At 46.4% G+C, this 17,390-nt stretch overlaps 1 protein-coding gene across 4 annotated transcripts in view; it reads left to right on the plus strand.

Moving 5' to 3' along the window:
- The first annotated feature begins 16,676 nt into the window (after window positions 1-16,676).
- Window positions 16,677-17,390, plus strand: part of spopla (speckle type BTB/POZ protein like a) — a 169,721-nt gene continuing 169,007 nt past the window's right edge. For 2 of the 4 annotated variants that reach the window (XM_085986648.1, XM_085986647.1), the window contains exon 1: window positions 16,684-16,893. The gene's annotated coding sequence lies outside the window, so the exon portion shown is untranslated. Of the gene's footprint in view, window positions 16,894-17,390 lie in introns of all 4 variants that reach the window. The other 2 variants (XM_085986650.1, XM_085986649.1) reach the window with 2 other exon arrangements.

Here is a 17,390-nt window from a genome sequence, read left to right on the forward strand (position 1 = left end):
CAGTGCCTGAGTCCTGCGGATAGCCAGGTTGTGCAGCATGCAGCAAACGACGACGAATTGGGAGACTCGCTCCTGCGAATACTGGAGGGCTCCCCCGGAGCGATCCAGACAGCGGAACCGCTGCCTCAGGATGCCGATTGTTTGTTTGATGAGGTTCCTGGTCGCTTGATGGCTCTCGTTGTATGCCTCTTCAGCAGGGGTCGTGGGCGCGCGGAGCGGGGTCATGAGCCAGGTACACAAAGGATAGCCTTTGTCCCCGATAAGCCATCCTCTTGGGTGAGGCTGTGCCTGGAACATGTCAGCCACAGTTGTCTGTCGCAGGATAAAGGCATCGTGGCTGCTGCCTGGAAAGCGGGCATTGACAGCTAGGATGCGCTGCCTGTGGTCACACACCAGCTGTACATTGAGGGAATGGTAGCCCCTCCAGTTGCGGTAATCCTCGGCATGCTCCAGAGGTGCCCGCAAAGCCACATGCGTGCAGTCAATGGCGCCCTGCACCATGGGGAAGCCCGCTATTCTTGCAAATCCCACTGCACGCTGCTGCTGCTTGTCCAGGGTCATGGGGAAGGAGATGAATTGACGTCTCCTTCTGAAAAGGGCATTGGTCACCTGGCGGATGCAGCAATGCACGGCGAACTGGGAGATGTTAGCGATGTCCCCAGTAGCGGATTGGAAGGAGCCGGTGACATAGAAGTTGAGAGCCACCGTCACCTTCACTGCCACCGACAGAGACGTCCTGCGCATCAGCTGTGGACGCAGATCTCTGTGAAGCAGCTGGCAGATGTCTGCGACCACCTCCCTTCTGAATCGCAGCCTCCTAACACACTGCGCGACAGACATGTTGAGATAGGAGAACTGCTGGCGGTATACCCTGGGTGGGTAAGGCCTCACTTGGCGACGCCTGTTGCCCCCTCTGTGTCTAGCCACGGCTGCCACTCTCTCACGGCGTCTGTAAGCCCTTCCGACATAAGGCTGAAACTCAGCGTTGGCACCCAATGCAGCCCCCATAATATGCTGGCAAACACTGAGATCTCAATGAAGGCAAAGAGAATTGCACAGCTCTGGCCTGAAGCCAATAAGACCTGTCCTAGTGTTGGGCCAAAACAGTAAGCTCTCTTCCTTGGTCTCTCTCCAAAAATCCGTTGCACAAGAGTGAATGCTGCAAAATGGCTGCCATTTATAGTGCAGGGTAAGTGCCCTTTAATTTGCGCTCCCCGCGGCCCGCCTCGGCTGTGTACCGTTCCACTTCACAGTCGTTAGGGCCGCCCGGCGCACAATGGGGCGGCGCGAGTGAAGTTCCGGTTCCGGGCGCACAAAGGGCGTTGCACGACAAAATGACGTCATGATCTGCGCGCGCAGCTGAGCGCGCGCAAAGACTTTGCACCGGCGCTAAATGTCTACTGAAGTTGGGACGAGGCGCAGATCACGCAGCGCCCGGGCGCTAAGCGCCTAACGCTCGAGATCTGCTCCTCCTAAGGCGCTAACGCCTGGCGCAGCCAACTGAATTTCTAGGCCTGACAGTCTTACTTCTAACATGAGCCCTTCTCCACAGGCTCAGTTAGAAATCTCTCCTGCACAGAAAGCTGCAAGCTGTCACTTTTGAAAGTTCGCAGTCATTCTGCTTTCTGTGCCGGTGAGATGAGGGACTCCCGAGACCTAAAGGAAGGAAGGCTGAAAAGGTAAGAAAATGTATGTAAAACTTCTTTAATCACTTTGGACACACCAAACACACTTACCTTTGCACTCATGCACACATCACTCACCTGAACACCGACATCTCGACCACTCCAAGTCCTTCAACCCAACGGCCCGCCTCCTCTAACCTGGCGTGGTTTGGAGCCGTCAGGAATCCCACACTTCAACCTTAAAAATAGGGATTAGGCTAAAAACTGCCCATTAACTACCTGTTAACAGGCAGTTAATTGGCACTAATCCCTTCCCGCCTCGGGTAGGTTGGTCCCAGTGCGGGGCGGGTACCCGCCTCCTTTGAAATTGGCATGGAGGCGGGTTTGGGTGCGGGAGGGGGTCGGGACACCTGATTTCGGGATTTTAACCCCCCGCACGCCTCCAATCCCAACTCCACGCCCCAATGAAAATCCTGCCCACAGTCTCTGAATTACCAGTCCAGTTACATAACCACTACTCTACTGTACCGTCTGCTTTCCTGTATTCTACAAATGTCAGCAGACTGTTTGAACAGCATGACAACCATTTATATTTCTCAATTTATTCGCCTTTGCTCTCCTCTCCTGAAGGCACAGACTCATGCTGGGGCCCAGGTCCACAGACACTGACTGCTCTCTGGGACCTCTCCCAAATCGATGTTTTTCATCCACAATGAACTCAGCATGAAGCCCGGGCCATGTTCACTCATTTAAATAATACAGGACTTAAGTCAGGGCCAGTGAGCGGGAAATCGTGTCCGTAGTCTTAGGTCACCGGGGACCCAAGGGAATGGTCCTCAGCATAAATTTAATGCTGTGCAAGGGCTTTGGCAGCTGATGCCAGCGCACAGAGGGAGAGGCAAGGCCAGGGTTGGGCCTCTAATATTGAAAACAAGCACAGCTCTGTACCTGCTGCTATTCACACTGCTTCAGATATCTTCCTGCTGTTACTGTACAGAGGTCGGACACTATGCCATTCCCATTGTACAGCCAAATTGCAAGAGTTATGAACCAAACTTCTATTTTGGGAGAGGGAATCCAAACACATTCCAGTATCCCCTTTCCCGGGTGTGCTGGATGTGGAGTGGGGATTAAAGGTTTGTACTGAAATATTTAAGAAGAGAAACACAGAGGAGACAAGTACCATATTTAGAATAGAACAGAACACATTCTTCTGTTGGAATTTCTGCACTGGATACAGCAAAGGCTGTGGGCCCCGACAACATCCCGGCTATTGTGCTGAAGACTTGTGCTCCAGAACTAGCCGCGCCTCTAGCCAAGCTGTTTCAGTACAGCTACAACACTGGCATCTATCCAACAATGTGGAAAACTGCCCAGGTATGTCCTGTCCACAAAAAGCAGGACAAATCCAACCCGGCCAATTACCGCCCCATCAGTCTACTCTCAATCATCAGAAAAGTGATGGAAGGTGTCATCGACAGTGCTATCAAGTGGCACTTGCTCATCAATAACCTGCTCACTGATGCCCTGTTTGGGTTCTGCTAAGACCACTCAGCTCCCAACCTCAGTACAGCCTTGGTCCAAACATGGACAAAGGAGCTGAATTCCAGAGGTGAGGTGAGAGTGACTGCCCTTGACATCAAGGCTGCATTTGACCACGTGTGGCGTGAAGGAGCCCCAGTAAAATTGAAGTCAATGGGAATCGGGGGGAAAACTCTCCACTGGCTGGAGTCATACCTAGCACAAAGGAAGATGGTTATGGTGATTGGAGGTCAATCATCACAGCCCAGGACATCGCTGCAGGAGTTCCTCAGGGCAGTGTCCTAGGCCCAACTATCTTCAGCTGCTTCATCAATGACCTTCCCTCCAACATAATGTCAGAAATGGGGATGTTCACTGATGACTGCACAGTGTTCAGTGCCATTCACAACTTCTCAGATAATGAAGCAGTCCATGCTCACATGCAACAAGATCTGGACGACATTCAGGCTTGGGCTGATAAGTGGCAGGTAACATTCACGCCACAGAAGTGCTAGGCAATGACTATCTCCAACAAGCGAGAGTCTAACTACCGCCCCTTGACATTCAACGGCATTACCATCACCAAATCCCCCACCATCAACATCCTGGGGGTCACCATTGACCAGAAACTTAACTGGACCAGCCACATAAATACTGTGGCAACAAGAGCAGGTCAGAGGCTAGGTATTCTGCGGCGATTGTCTCACCTCCTGACTCCCCAAAGCCAGATTTGAGAGCAAGGAGCAAGGATGTCTTACTACAGTTATACAGGGCCTTGGTGAGACCACACCTAGAGTACTGTGTGCAGTTTTGGTCTCCTTACCTAAGAAAGGATATACTTGCCATAGAGGGAGTGCAGCGAAGGTTCACCAGACTGATTGCTGGGATGGCAGGACTGTCGTATGAGGAGAGATTGGGTCAACTAGGCCTGTATTCACTAGTTTAGAAGAATGAGAGGGGATGTATAAAGTTCTGACAGGGCTAGACCGACTGGATGCAGGAAGAATGTTTCCCCTGGCTGGGGCCTCTAGAACAAGGGGTCACAGTCTCAAGATACGGGGTAGGATATTTAGGACTGAGATGAGGAGAAATTTCTTCACTCAGAGGGTGGTGAACCTGTGGAATTCTCTACCACAGAAGGCTGTGGAGGCCAAGTAACTGAATATATTTAAGGAGATAGATAGATTTCTAGGTACAAAAGGCGTCAAGGGGCACGGGGAGAGAACGGGAATATGGTATTGAGATAGAGGATCAGCCATGATCATGTTGAATGGTGGAGCAGGCTTGAAGGGCTGAATGGCCTACTCCTGCTCCTATTTTTCTATGTTTCTATGTTTCTACCATCTACAAGGCACAAGTAAGGAGTGTGTTGGAATACTCTCCACTTGCCTGGATGAGTGCAGCTCCAACAACACTCAAGAAGCTCAACACCATCCAGGACAAAGCAGCCCGCTTGATTGGCACCCCATCTACCACCTTAAACATTCACTCCCTTCGCCACCAGCGTACCGTAGCTGTATTGTGTACAATCTACAAGGTGCACTGCAGCAACTCGCCAAGGCTTCTTCGGAAGCACCTCCCAAACCCGTGACCTCTTCCACCTAGAAGGACAAGGGCAGCAGGCACATGGGAACACCACCACCTCCAAGTCACACACCATCCTGACTTAGAAGTATATTGCCGATCCTTCATCGTCGCTGGATCAAAATGCTGGAACTCCCTAACAGCACTCTGGGAGTACCTTCACCACACGGACTGCAGCAGTTCAAGAAGGCGGCTCACCACCACCTTTTCAAGGGCAATTAGGGATGGGCAATAAATGCTGGCCTTGGCAGCAACGCCCATATCCCATAAACAAAGTTTAAAAAATTAAGCCCCCACAGAAGTGCCTACAATAAGATTTAAAAGGGCTAAAAGAATTATTGAGCTGCAATCAAACTTACCGTTCTGCAGCAATCTGGCAATTTGGTTTCACAGCCGGTCTATCCTACCTGCTGACCTCTGTGGATTACCAACAGGAAGTTATTTGGAGCTGAGTGAGTGACAGGGTGTACAGATCTGTGTTTGTTTTCAATACCAGAGGCATGATGAAACAATTTTGAATTTTTGCATCAAAATTAATTGTGCTTACTTGAACTAAGCAAATATGTGCAATGTTGAGCTTAGTGGGAAAGGGAAGAGGCCAACTTTGAGAATTCCATAGAATATACAGCACAGAAACAGGCCATTCGGCCCAACCAGTCCATGCTGCTGTTTATGCTCCATTCGAGCATCAAGAAACAACAAAAAGTGTGAGGGACAGACACATCCTCTTACAGCCTTTTACATCTCAGCCTTGTCAACATTAGGGAACTATTAGAAGTAAGACTTATGATAAGCAAGTGATACATATCATTTAAACCCATGCAGCTGTGTTTATTTTTAAGAGTGGCATTCATAAAACCAGGTTACATTTTAAATCAGCACACGATTGTTACTCCTAATGAGAGATACTTTGCAGATTTAACAGTATGACTGTATTCTTTTATTTCCTTTTTTAATATTACATGAACTTTCTTCCAGTAATCTCCTTCCTAGTAATTCTGAAATGAGCTTCAGTAATATTTTTCTTTCTGTCAAGGCTGACTTCCATTTGCAAATTTAATGGTCATCATTGTAAAGTTTGGCACATTTCTGAATAAAGCAGGATGCTATGACATAATCAGTAATGTGATATTCTTATCATGTTGCCAATCACATCTGGTACAGTAAATGTTTAAAAAATATAAGAGTGATAGCTCTTCTTTGGGATATTTTAGGTATACTCATTTCTTTGATCAGTCTTGAATAGTCTGTTTTGAAAATTCATTTGAATGTCTGCTTTCTTTATTACCAGGTAAAGTTTGCACCGTGGCAGATTTGGTGCAGTGTGATCCTCAATTATTTGTTTGTTTTTACTTTAAAAGTCTGCCATGGTAGACTTGAGACCTGTTTACAAACCTGGTATGGAGTCTTGTAAGATACTTTGCAAGATAAAAATATCCCACTAATAAAAGGCAAAGATCTGCATTGCAACTTTAAGTCAGTGAATAGGAGAAACATAAATGTATTGCTTTTGATAACTGTGACAGAAAATGATGATCACAATTTTTTAAACCAATTTTCATCTCTCTCCTCCTCTTCTGAGGGCAGTGATTCTTGCTGGGGTATGCTTCCACAATTGCCAGCAGCCCTCCAGTATCTCACCCAAGTGGCTATGCACGTTCAACATGTGTAAGCTTCGACACTGATGGAAGTTGTTACAACCGAGCCTGATCCTCTTCTTACCAGACGTTTGTATATGTGCACTTTCCCAGCAGGAGTTGTTGGATAACATCAGAAATGGCAGCCCTGGTGATTGCTTTCACTTCCCTAACCCAGAGGTGCTGAGGTCAACTGTGGTGCCCATTAATGCTGCTGTAGTAACCTGGGAGGTTATGAGTAACCTGATCCACCAGGTGGTGCTGTGGCAATTGCTCTCCTGAGTTAAGTCTGATCTGTACTGGTTGTACTCTTTGTTTTGGCTGCCTCATGGCAGAAGCTTTTATGTGCAAGTGTTGATTAAACCATGTTAAGGAGTTAACCGGTGTCCGTCTCCATCTATGGCCACCTCAAGATACCACAGCTGCCCTGGCTGAAATCAGCTAACTCATCACAGACTGGGAATCAAAACTGGAACCTTCTGGTCTGTATGGCTTAGTGCTGTACTGGGCAGTGGCTTTACCCACAAATTCATCGAGACTGCGTTATAATTTATAAGTAGTATTATAGAAACATTGGCCCAGAAATTCCAGAACGGGGCTTGCAGCGCGTGCAAGCCCCGTATTTGCACTTACCCCGCGCTCGTGCCGATCAGCTTCTGGGACGCCTGAACTTGCAGAAATAGAAAGCACATTCCTGGGCAGCGTATGACGTCACGCCGCCCAGGAGTGCAGCCAGCGCGAAACCAGGAGCATGCAGTGTAAGTGAGACACGCCCCTTGAGGTCTCAGTTTCACTGGACACGCCCCCAATGTTTCTGTCAAGCTGCTAAGGATTTTTACATGCAAAGCAGCAGTTTAAATAGGTTTTTGGAAGTTTTTTGAAGATTTTGGTAACTTTTATAAACTTTTTAAAATGTTTACATTATTTTGAGTAATCTGAAGTAGTTTTAAAGAGAATTAAAGCAATTTAAAGACTTTTAAAAGCCCTAAAATAATTTTTTTAATTCCATTTATTTATTTAGCAATGTCGTCGTCATACGTGTCTTCACACTGTTCCCTTTGGGGAACTGTATGAAGTGGTGGAAGGATTTATGGCCATGATTAACGTTCATTCCGTGACCGTAACCATCTTTGAACCAGCCATTAGGGCGGTTAATCCTATGGCGGGAGGGTTTTACGGGCTCCCACAAGCTATACAAGGAAGGGGGGCCACCCACACCCACGGACGCAAATATCCCACTGGATGTCAACCCAGAATTTAGAGCCAGAGCTCCGACTCCACTTGCCGGGACTGTCTGGAGCGGGGTTCGAAACCCTACCCTGATCTGGCCCAGCGGCGGGGATCCTACCGCTATGACAAAGGCCCAATCCAATTAGCAACGTGAAATGGCAGCATAGGGCTCCAGTCACGGGGAGGGAAAAGGCGCAGGAAACATATGGGTGTCACCTTTTGTGCGGAGTGGGCCTTTTGCATAGCAGTAAGCATCCCCGCCGCTGGGCCAGAAGGAGTAGGGTTTTGAACCCCACTCCAGACAGTCCCGGCAAGTGGAGTCGGAGCTCCAACTTTAAATTCTGGGTGGACATCCAGCGGGATACTTGCGTCCGTGGGTGTTGGTGGCCACACCCCCCCCCCAGATGGGTTGTGGGAGCCCGTAAAACCCTCCCGCCATAGGACTAACCACCCTAATGGCTGGTTCAAAGATGGTTACGGTCACGGAATGAGCGTTAATCACGGCCATAAATCCTTCCACCACTTCATACAGTTCCCCAAAGGGAACAGTGTGAGGATACGTACGATGATGACCTCTTGCGCAATGCACCTCCTTGGGCCCTCAGTCGCAGATGCGAGGGGGCAAGTCGTGCAATTGTTAAATTTTTTATTTTATTGACATGTAAAATGTTGGCCCAGTAATTCCCTTCCAAATGCGCTAGTACGGTCGGGGTACTTACGCATCTGGCCGGATGAAATGCCGGTTTTCAGCATTCACAGTGCATGTGGGGAAAACCGGCATTTCCTGTCCTCTGAACGAAGGGGTTCAGAGGCAGAACGCGTGCGACTGCACAGGCAGCGCGTGCGCAGTATAATTCGCCACTTTCATTAATGCTTTCAGTGAGGTCCAGTCATTACAACTTACACATGAAAAAAGCATGGGTACAGTTGCTCCACAGGCTGCGGAGGAAGATATTTCTTATTGTGGAGCTTCTGAAAGTATGTATGTCTGTATATATTCCTTTGCGTGTTATGTATATATTCCTTTATTTATGTGTATGAATGTATTATTTAATTATGACTTTCAGAGAAAGTAATTTATTGGAAAATCATAATTAAAAACATACATTCATACACATTAGTAAAGGAATATAAAACATACATACATATACGTAAAGGAATATATGTGGACATACATACATAACTCATTCTCACATTCCATTCACACAGCCACAATTGCTCCTTCTACCTACCGTTCTGAAAACCCTTTTAAAAAAAAAATTTAAACTTTAAAACTTACTTAAAATTTCTTAAAATAACTTCCCTCCCTTTCCCAAACAAAAATATTGCATTTCAAAAGCTCCACGATAAAATATATCTTCCTCCGCAGCCAATGAACAACTTTACACTTGATTTTTTCACGTGTAACTTCTAAGGACTTACCCTCACGGATTTCATGAATGAAATCCACGAAGTTCACTGCGCAAGCGCTGCCTGTGCAGTCGCACGCGCTCGAGGTCTGGAAATGCCGGCGTTCCCCGCATGCGCTGTTCATGCTGAACGCCGGCATTTCCAACGGCCAGAAGCGTGAGTAAGCCGACCGTACTCACGCTTCTGGCCTGGAATTTCTGGCCCATTATTGTGGACATCAGTTCTGAGATGTTGTCTTGGCAATCAGTTTTCAACTGCCTTATTTCACTTTTTTTAAATCTCTACAAAACCTTTTTAGTGCCATTTCTATTAGCACCATTATTAAATGATTAGAATATTAGAACATAAGAACATAAGAAATAGGAGCAGGAGTAGGCCATTTGGCCCTTCTACCGCAACTCCACCTTCCCACACTATCCCCATATCCCTTGGTTCCCTTAGTATCCAAAAATCTATCGATCACAGCCTTGAATATACTTAATGACAGAGCATCCACAGCCCTCTGGGGTAGAGAATTCCAATGATTCCCATCCCTTTGAATGAAGTAATCTCTCCTCATCCCAGTCCTAAATAGCCGACCCCTTATTCTGAGACTGTGACCCCTAGTTCTATACTCCCCAACCAGGGGAAACATCCTCCCAGCATCTACCCTGTCAAGCCTCTTAAGAATTTTATATGTTTCAATGAGATCACCTCTCACTCTTCTAAATTCTAGGGAATATAGGCCTAGTCGCCGCAATCTCTCTTCATAGGACAATCCCCCCATCCCAGGAACCAGTCTAGTGGACCTTTGTTGCACTTCCTCTAAGGCAAGTACAGTATATCCTTCCTCAGGTAAGGAGACCCAAAACTGTACACAATATTCCAGGTGTGGTCTCAGCAAGACTTCTTTACTCTTATACTCCAATCCTTTTGTAATAAAGGCTAACATACCATTTGCTTTCCTAATTGCTTGCTGTACCTGCATGTTAACTTTCAGTGATTTGTGTACAAGGACACCCTGGTCCCTCTGAATACCAACATTTCCCACTTTCTCACCATTTAAACAATATTCTGCTTTTCTATTTTTTCTACCAAAGTGGATAACTTCACATTTCTCCACATTTTATTTCATCTGCCATGTTCTTGCCCACTCACTTAACCTATCTATATCCCTTTGCAGCCTCTTTGCGTCCTCCTCACAACTTACATTCCCACCTAACTTTGTATCGTCAGCAAACTTGGATACATTACACTCAGTCCCTAAGTCATCGGTATAGATTGTAAATAGCTGAGGCCCAAGCACTGATCCTTGCAGTGCCCCACTAGTTATAGCCTGCCAACCCGAAAATGACCCATTTATTCCTACGCTCTGTTTTCTGTCTGTTAACCAATCCTCAATCCATGCTAATATATTACCCCAATCCCATGAGCCCTAATTGTATGTACTAACCCCATGTAAGGCACCTTATCAAATACACATTGAAAATCCAAATACACTACATCCACTGGTTCCCCCTTATCTACCCTGCCAGTTACACCCTCAAAAAACTCTTAGATTTGTCAAACACGATTTCCCTTTCATAAATCCGTGTTAACTCTGCCCAGTCATATTATGATTTTCTAAGTGCCCTGTTACCATGGCCCTAATAATAGATTCTAGTATTTTCACTACTACTAATATCAGGCTAACTGGTCTGTAGTTCCCTGTTTTCTCTCCCCCTCCTGTCTTGAATAGTGGGGTTATATTTCCTATCTTCTAATTTGCAGTGACCATTCTAGAATCTAGGGAATTCTGGAAGATCAAAACCAATACATCCACTATCTCTGTAGCCACCCCTTTTAAAACCCTAGGATTTAGGCCAACAGGTCCGGGGGATTTGTTGGCTTTTAGTCCCATTTATTTCTCCAGTACTATTTCTTTACTAATACTAAATTCTTTAAGTTCCTCATTCTCACTAGACCCTTGGTTCCCCACTATTTCCGGAATGTTTTTATGTCTTCTTCCATGCAGACAGAGGCAGATACAAAGTATTTATTTAATATCTCTGCCATTTCCTTATTCCCCATTATAATTTCTCCTGCCTTTGCCTGTAAGGGACCCACGTTTACTTTCACTAATTGCTTCCTTTTTACATACCTATAGAAGCTTTTACAATCTGTTTTTATATCACTTGCTAGTTTACTCTCATATTCTCCCTCTATATCAATTTCTTGGAAATCATTTGCTGAATTCTAAAGTCCTTCCAATCATTAGGCATTGCTACTCTTTTTGGCAACATTATAAGTCTCTTCTTTTAATCAAATACTATCTTTAACTTCTCTTGGTAGCCACGGTTGAATCAATTTTCCCATGGTTTTTTTTATTCCTTAAGGGAATCTATATTAGTTGTGAATAATGAATAGTTCTTTAAATGTTTGTCATTGCTTATGTACGATCATATCTTTTAATCTAGTTTCCCAATCTACCTTAGGCCACGCGCCCCTCATACCTACGTAATTTGCTTTGTTCAGATTTAAGACCCTAGTTTCGGGCTTAACTAAATCACTCTCAAACTCAACATAAAATTCTATCATATTATAATCACTCTTTAAAAAAGCAGTTAACAAAGCATATGGGATCCTGGGCTTTATAAACAGAGGCATCAAGTATAAAAGCCAGGAAATTATGCTAAACCTATGTAAAACACTAGTTCGGCCCCAGCTGGAGTATTGTATCCAATTCTGGGCACCACGCTTTAGGAAGGACGTAAAGGCTTTGGAAAGGGTACAGAAGAGAATGGTTCCAGGGATGAGGGATTACAGTTACATGGATAGATTTGAGAAGGTGGGGTGGTTCTCCTTGGAGCGGAGAAGACTAAGAATTGATTTGATAGTGGTGCTCAAAATCATGAAGAATTTAGATAGAGTAAATAAAGAGAAACTGTCTCCAATGGTTGAAGGGTGGACAACGAGAGGGCACAGATTTAAGGTGATTAGCAAAAGAACAAGAGGCGACATGAGGAAAAACTATTTTAGCCTTCAAAAAAGGAATTGAACACCTGAAGGAGAACAATTTGCAAGGATATGGGGAAAGAATGGGGGAGTGGGACTAACTGGATTGTTCTACGAAAGAGCCGGTACAGACTTGATGGGCTGAATGGCCTCCTTCTGTGCTGTACTATTCTATGATTCTATGATATGATTCTTCCCCAGAGGCTCCTTTACAACAAGGTTATTAAGTATTCCTGCCTCATCGCACAATACTAGATCTAAAATAGCCTGTTCCCTAGTTGGTTCTTTGACATACTGATCTAGAAAACTATTTTGAGTGCATTCCATGAACTCGTCCTCCGCACTATTACTGCAAATTTGGTTTACCCAGTCTATATGTAGATTAAAGTCCCCCATGATTACTGTATGACCCGTGTTACATGCATCTCTAATTTCCTGATTTATACTCAGAGTGTAAAGTTCAGTAGCTATAAACAATGGTAGAAAGGAGTTCTCACTTTAACAAAAATCTAATCTTGGGATGTAAGGAGGATAATCATTCCTAAAATGCTAAGTTGCAGTGCCAAACGGATGAAAATATTCTGCAATAGGAATGCTACAAGCATTCACTGGGGAGAGGAGTTAAGTCTAGCCTTAGTTTCCCCATTGGCATATTCTGTCCTTGATTTTGTTTCAAATATTCTTAGATGGGAGAAGTAATTAGTAAAACTACAATTATAGTTCAAAAGGATTTCTTCTAAGAAATTATCCACTATATTCTATCTTGACGGCATTGATTCCTTGCTGGAACAGTTCCACTACTATCTGCTTCCTATTCTTCATCTGTGTTTCAGTAAAATTCAACAGAACATTGGGTAGGGGTTACACCCAAGGTCCTACTCCACTGCGGGCCAAGAACGGAGAGGTACTCATCAACGACAGAGGGGCAGTCAGTGCCCGCTGGAAGGAGCACTTCGAAGATCTCCTTATCCGAGACTCTGTCTTCGACGCGAGTGTCCTCAACTCCATCCTGCATCATGCTACCCGCCACCATCACAGCACAACCCCAGTCTGGCATGAGGTTGAAAAGGCCATCGACAACTGAAGAACAACAAGGCCTCAGGAACTGATGGAATCCCCGCCGAGGTGCTAAAGCATGGTGGAGAAGCACTCCTGGTGCGAATTCATGAACTCAGTTCTCTTATCTGGAAGGAGGAGAGCATGACAGGGGATCTCAGAGACGCAGTAATTCTGACCATTTTCAAGAAAGGTGACAAGTCCGATTGCAGTAATTACAGAGGAGTTTCCCTGCTGTCTGCCACAGGGAAAGTCATCACAAGAATCCTCCTCAAATCACCTTCTCCCAGTAGCCGAAGAGCTCCTCCCAGCGTCACAATGCAGATTCCGCCCACTAAGGGGCACAATGGACATGATCTTCACTGCACGTCAATTACAAGAGAAATGCAGGGAACAGCACCAACCACTGTACATGGCCTTCTTTGATCTCACAAAGGCCTTCGACACTGTCAACCGTGAGAGATTATGGAGTGTTCTCCTCAAATTCGTCTGCCCTCAAAAGTTTGTCACCATCCTCTGCCTGCTTCACGGCGACATGCAAGCCATGAACCTGACCAACGGTTCCACCACAGACCCAATTCACATATGAACCAGGGTCAAGCAAGGCTGTGTCATCGCACCAACATTCTTCTCGATCTTCCTTGCTGCAATGCTTCATCTCACCCTCAGTAAGCTCCCCGCTAGAGTGGAGCTAATTTACAGAACAAATGGGAAACTGTTCAACCTCTGTCGCCTCCAGTCCAGATCCAAGGTCGTCCCATCCTCTGTCGTCAAATTACAGTATGCAGACGTCGCTTGCGTCTGCGCTCACTCGGAGGTCGAACTCCAAACCATCGTCAACACCTTCACCGAAGTGTACGAGAGCATGGGCCTTACACTAAACATCCGTAAGACAAAGGTCCTCTACCAACCTGTCCCTGCCACACAGTACTGCCCCCGCCCCCCCGATTATCAAAATCCACGACAAGGCCTTGGACAACGTGGACCACTTTCCATACCTCGGGAGCCTACTGTCAACAAGGGCAGACGTCGATGACGAAGTCCAACGCCGCCTTCAGTGTGCCAGTGCAGCCTTCGGTCGCCTGAGGAAGAGAGTGTTTGAAGACCACAACCTCAAACCCGGCACTAAGCTCATGGTCTACAGAGCAGCAGTGATTTCCGCCCTCCTGTATGCTTCAGAGACATGGACCATGTACATCAGGCACCTCAAAGCACTGGAGAGGTACCACCAACACTGCCTCCGCAAGATCCTGCAAATTCATTGGCAGGATAGGCGTACCATCGTCAGTGTTCTCGCTCAGGCCAACATCCCTAGCATCGAAGCTTTGACCACGCTCGATCAGCTCCGATGGACGGGTCACATTGTCTGCATGCCCGATACGAGACTTCCAAAACAAGCACTCTACTCAGCGCTCCGGCATGGCAAGAGAGCCCCAGGTGGGCAGAGGAAACGCTTCAAGGACACCCTCAAAGCCTCCTTGAAAAAGTGCAACAGCCTCACTGACACCTGGGAATCCCTGGCCCAAGACCACACAAAGTGGAGAAGATGCATCCGAGAAGGCGGCGAACACCTCGAGTCTCTTCGCCGGGAGCAAGCGGAAGCCAAGCACAGGCAGCGCAAGGAGCGCACTTCAATCCAAGCACCCCACCCGCCCGCCCCTTCAACCACTGTCTGCCCCACCTGTGACAGAGGCTGTAGGTCCCGCATTGGAGTCATCAGTCACCTGAGAACTCATTTTTAATGTGGAAGCAAGTCATCCTCGATTCCGAGAGGGGCTGCCTAAGAAGAAGAAGAAGAAGAAGAAGACGGATTCCTTGCTGGGACAGTTCCACTACTATCAGATTCCCGTTACCAAGTGACTATTCTTCATCTGTTTCAGTAAAATTCAACAGAACATTGGGGAGGGGTTTCTTCACAGATGAGCTCAACCCTGTCCACATTTGATGTCAAGATGTGCACTTCCAGCAAGGGGCAATGGATGGTTAGCAACAGCTGATTTATCCTATATAATAAAAAAAGCTTCTTTTTTTCTGGCCAATTTCCCCCCCTCCTGAAGGAGTTGAATCCTGATTGTGCTGCAGTTCCACAGGTCCAGTCATCCTCTGATACCTTGTTTAAGTGGTCATTCTTCACTTGTTAACCTTGACAGTGACTAGTGCCAGGCTATTACATCATGGGAATATGACAACCAAGCCTGACCCTATGCTCACCCAAAGTCCATGCACATGCATTTCCAGCAGCGATCACTGGATAGTGAGCAGGAATGAAAGCCTTGCCTTATCTGGTATAGACTCTGTCTAGTCCAGGGGCCCTAAAGTCAATTATAGCACCCTTACGTAAGATCTCATTAACTCACCAAAGACCAGGGTTCAAACCTGTAACCTTCCTGGTCTGTATTGCTCAGCTGATTGCTGAATAAACTCTCCGAACCATCTGGGAAGCAATCATGAATTTGGAATCTGTCTTACCTTTTCTGAGCATAAATCTCAAATGTCAACAACTACAACTTGTATTTATATAGCACCTTTAACGTAATAAAACGTCCCAAGGTGCTTCACAAGAGTGTTACAAGACAAAAAAAAAATTGACCCCGACAAATGTTCTTTACTTTGGAATTCTTTCTGAAACTCTTATTTGCTACATTTTAAATAATTGGTATTTATTTTAATTATAAAAAGGAAGTTTATTTTAAAAACATGTGAACAGCATGTAATTGGAAGACAAAAAAAGCAATAATGCATCCATGCTGGTGCAACACTATGACAAATCACATTAAGACCGTTTTGCGGAACACCTCCGTTCTGTCCATAAGCGTGACTCCGAGCTTCCAGTTGCCTGTCACTTTAATTCTCCGCTCCACTCTGACCTCTCTGCCTCTTACACTGTTCCAATGAAGCTCAATGTAAGCTTGAGGAACAGCACCTCATCTTTCAATTAGGCACTTTACAGCCTTCTGGACTCAACATCGAGTTGAAATATTTCAGACCATAACCTCTGCCCCTACTTTTTCACATGGCAGTTGTTGATGATTCTGTCATTCCCATCTTCTAGATTCAGTTTTTGTTTCTTTACTTGTCCCATTACCATCTCCTTTTGCTTCATACCTCTTGTCATTTAATCACTCCTGCCTTCCACCCTATCACAGATCTTCCCTTTTGTTCTCTCCACCTCTTTCCCTGCCTCTGTTCTTGCTTAAAATCTGTTACATCTCTAACTTTTTCCAGTTCTGACAAAAGGTCATCGACCTGAACTCTGTTTCTCTCTCTCTCTCTCCACAGATGCTGCCTGACCCGCTGAGTATTTCCAGCATTATCTGTTTTTATTTGACACTATAATGTACTTCCTGCAATGTCTGAATGTACTTCCAGGGATGGCCCGGGCCGTTTGATTGACAGCTGGTTCCGACGAGCGGCAGGGCCCCGGGGTTGCCGGAAATTGCCGAGAGATGACGAAGGGAGCCGAGCCGAGCCGCGGCGGGGCCCGGTGTTGCCGGAAACTGCCGAGAGGTGACGAAGGGAGCCGAGCCGAGCGGCGGGGCCCCGGAGTTGCCGGAAATTGCCGAGAGGTGACGAAGGGAGCCGAGCCGAGCGGCCGATCGCCGCAAACAGTTGAAAGGCTGAACTTGTGCGGCGGCCGCGGACGTTATTACCGGGGAGTCACTCGGTGCCTGTGTGGCTGCGGCCCCGCGGGGGTGGTGGTGGGGAGGGGGGGGAAAGATACTGTAAGTAGCGTGTCAGGGTCTTCCGTTTTTTTAAAATTTTTGCTACTCGTGTTTTTTTTTATTTTGGGCCCTAAAGCGCCCGCAGACCGCGACCCCCGGATAAATGGGAGTGGGGAAAACTTCACAAAGCGGCAGGTAATGATGCAAACCCGGCTCCTTCTCGGGCTCTTTATTTATTTTTTGGTTCCCCCCAACCCCATCTCTTCGCTTTCATCTTAAATAAGCGTCAGATTTTTTTTTTCCTTCTGGCTTCGGAGAAGAATGTAAACTGTCTGATTAAAAGGCTCGGAAGCCAGTCGAGGATATTAACTGTTGTTTGACCTAAAGGGGAAAAAAAATTGTTGTGTGAATCCTGTGATGTTTCACAGCCAGGGCTTGTTGTTGGTCATTTGTGGCAGCTTCAACAGCAAGTGGCACATCCTTGTCTCCGGGTCACACACACACCAGCTCCAAACCTTTTATTTAGGGTTTCCTCGGGGCGATTGGATAGCGACGAACAAAGAGATTTAGAGGGTAGATTTGTCCCCTTTCCCCCTTCCTCACCCTTTGGCCCAGCTGGGCTGTATTACAGAACTGACCAAAATTGAATATTTGCTCCAGTACGTAATTCTGCCCCCCCCCCCCCTTTATAG

This window comes from Somniosus microcephalus, chromosome 4 (assembly GCF_052327205.1).
Source record: "Somniosus microcephalus isolate GS21.2 chromosome 4, FLI_Smic_1.0, whole genome shotgun sequence".
Taxonomy (NCBI): domain Eukaryota; kingdom Metazoa; phylum Chordata; class Chondrichthyes; order Squaliformes; family Somniosidae; genus Somniosus; species Somniosus microcephalus.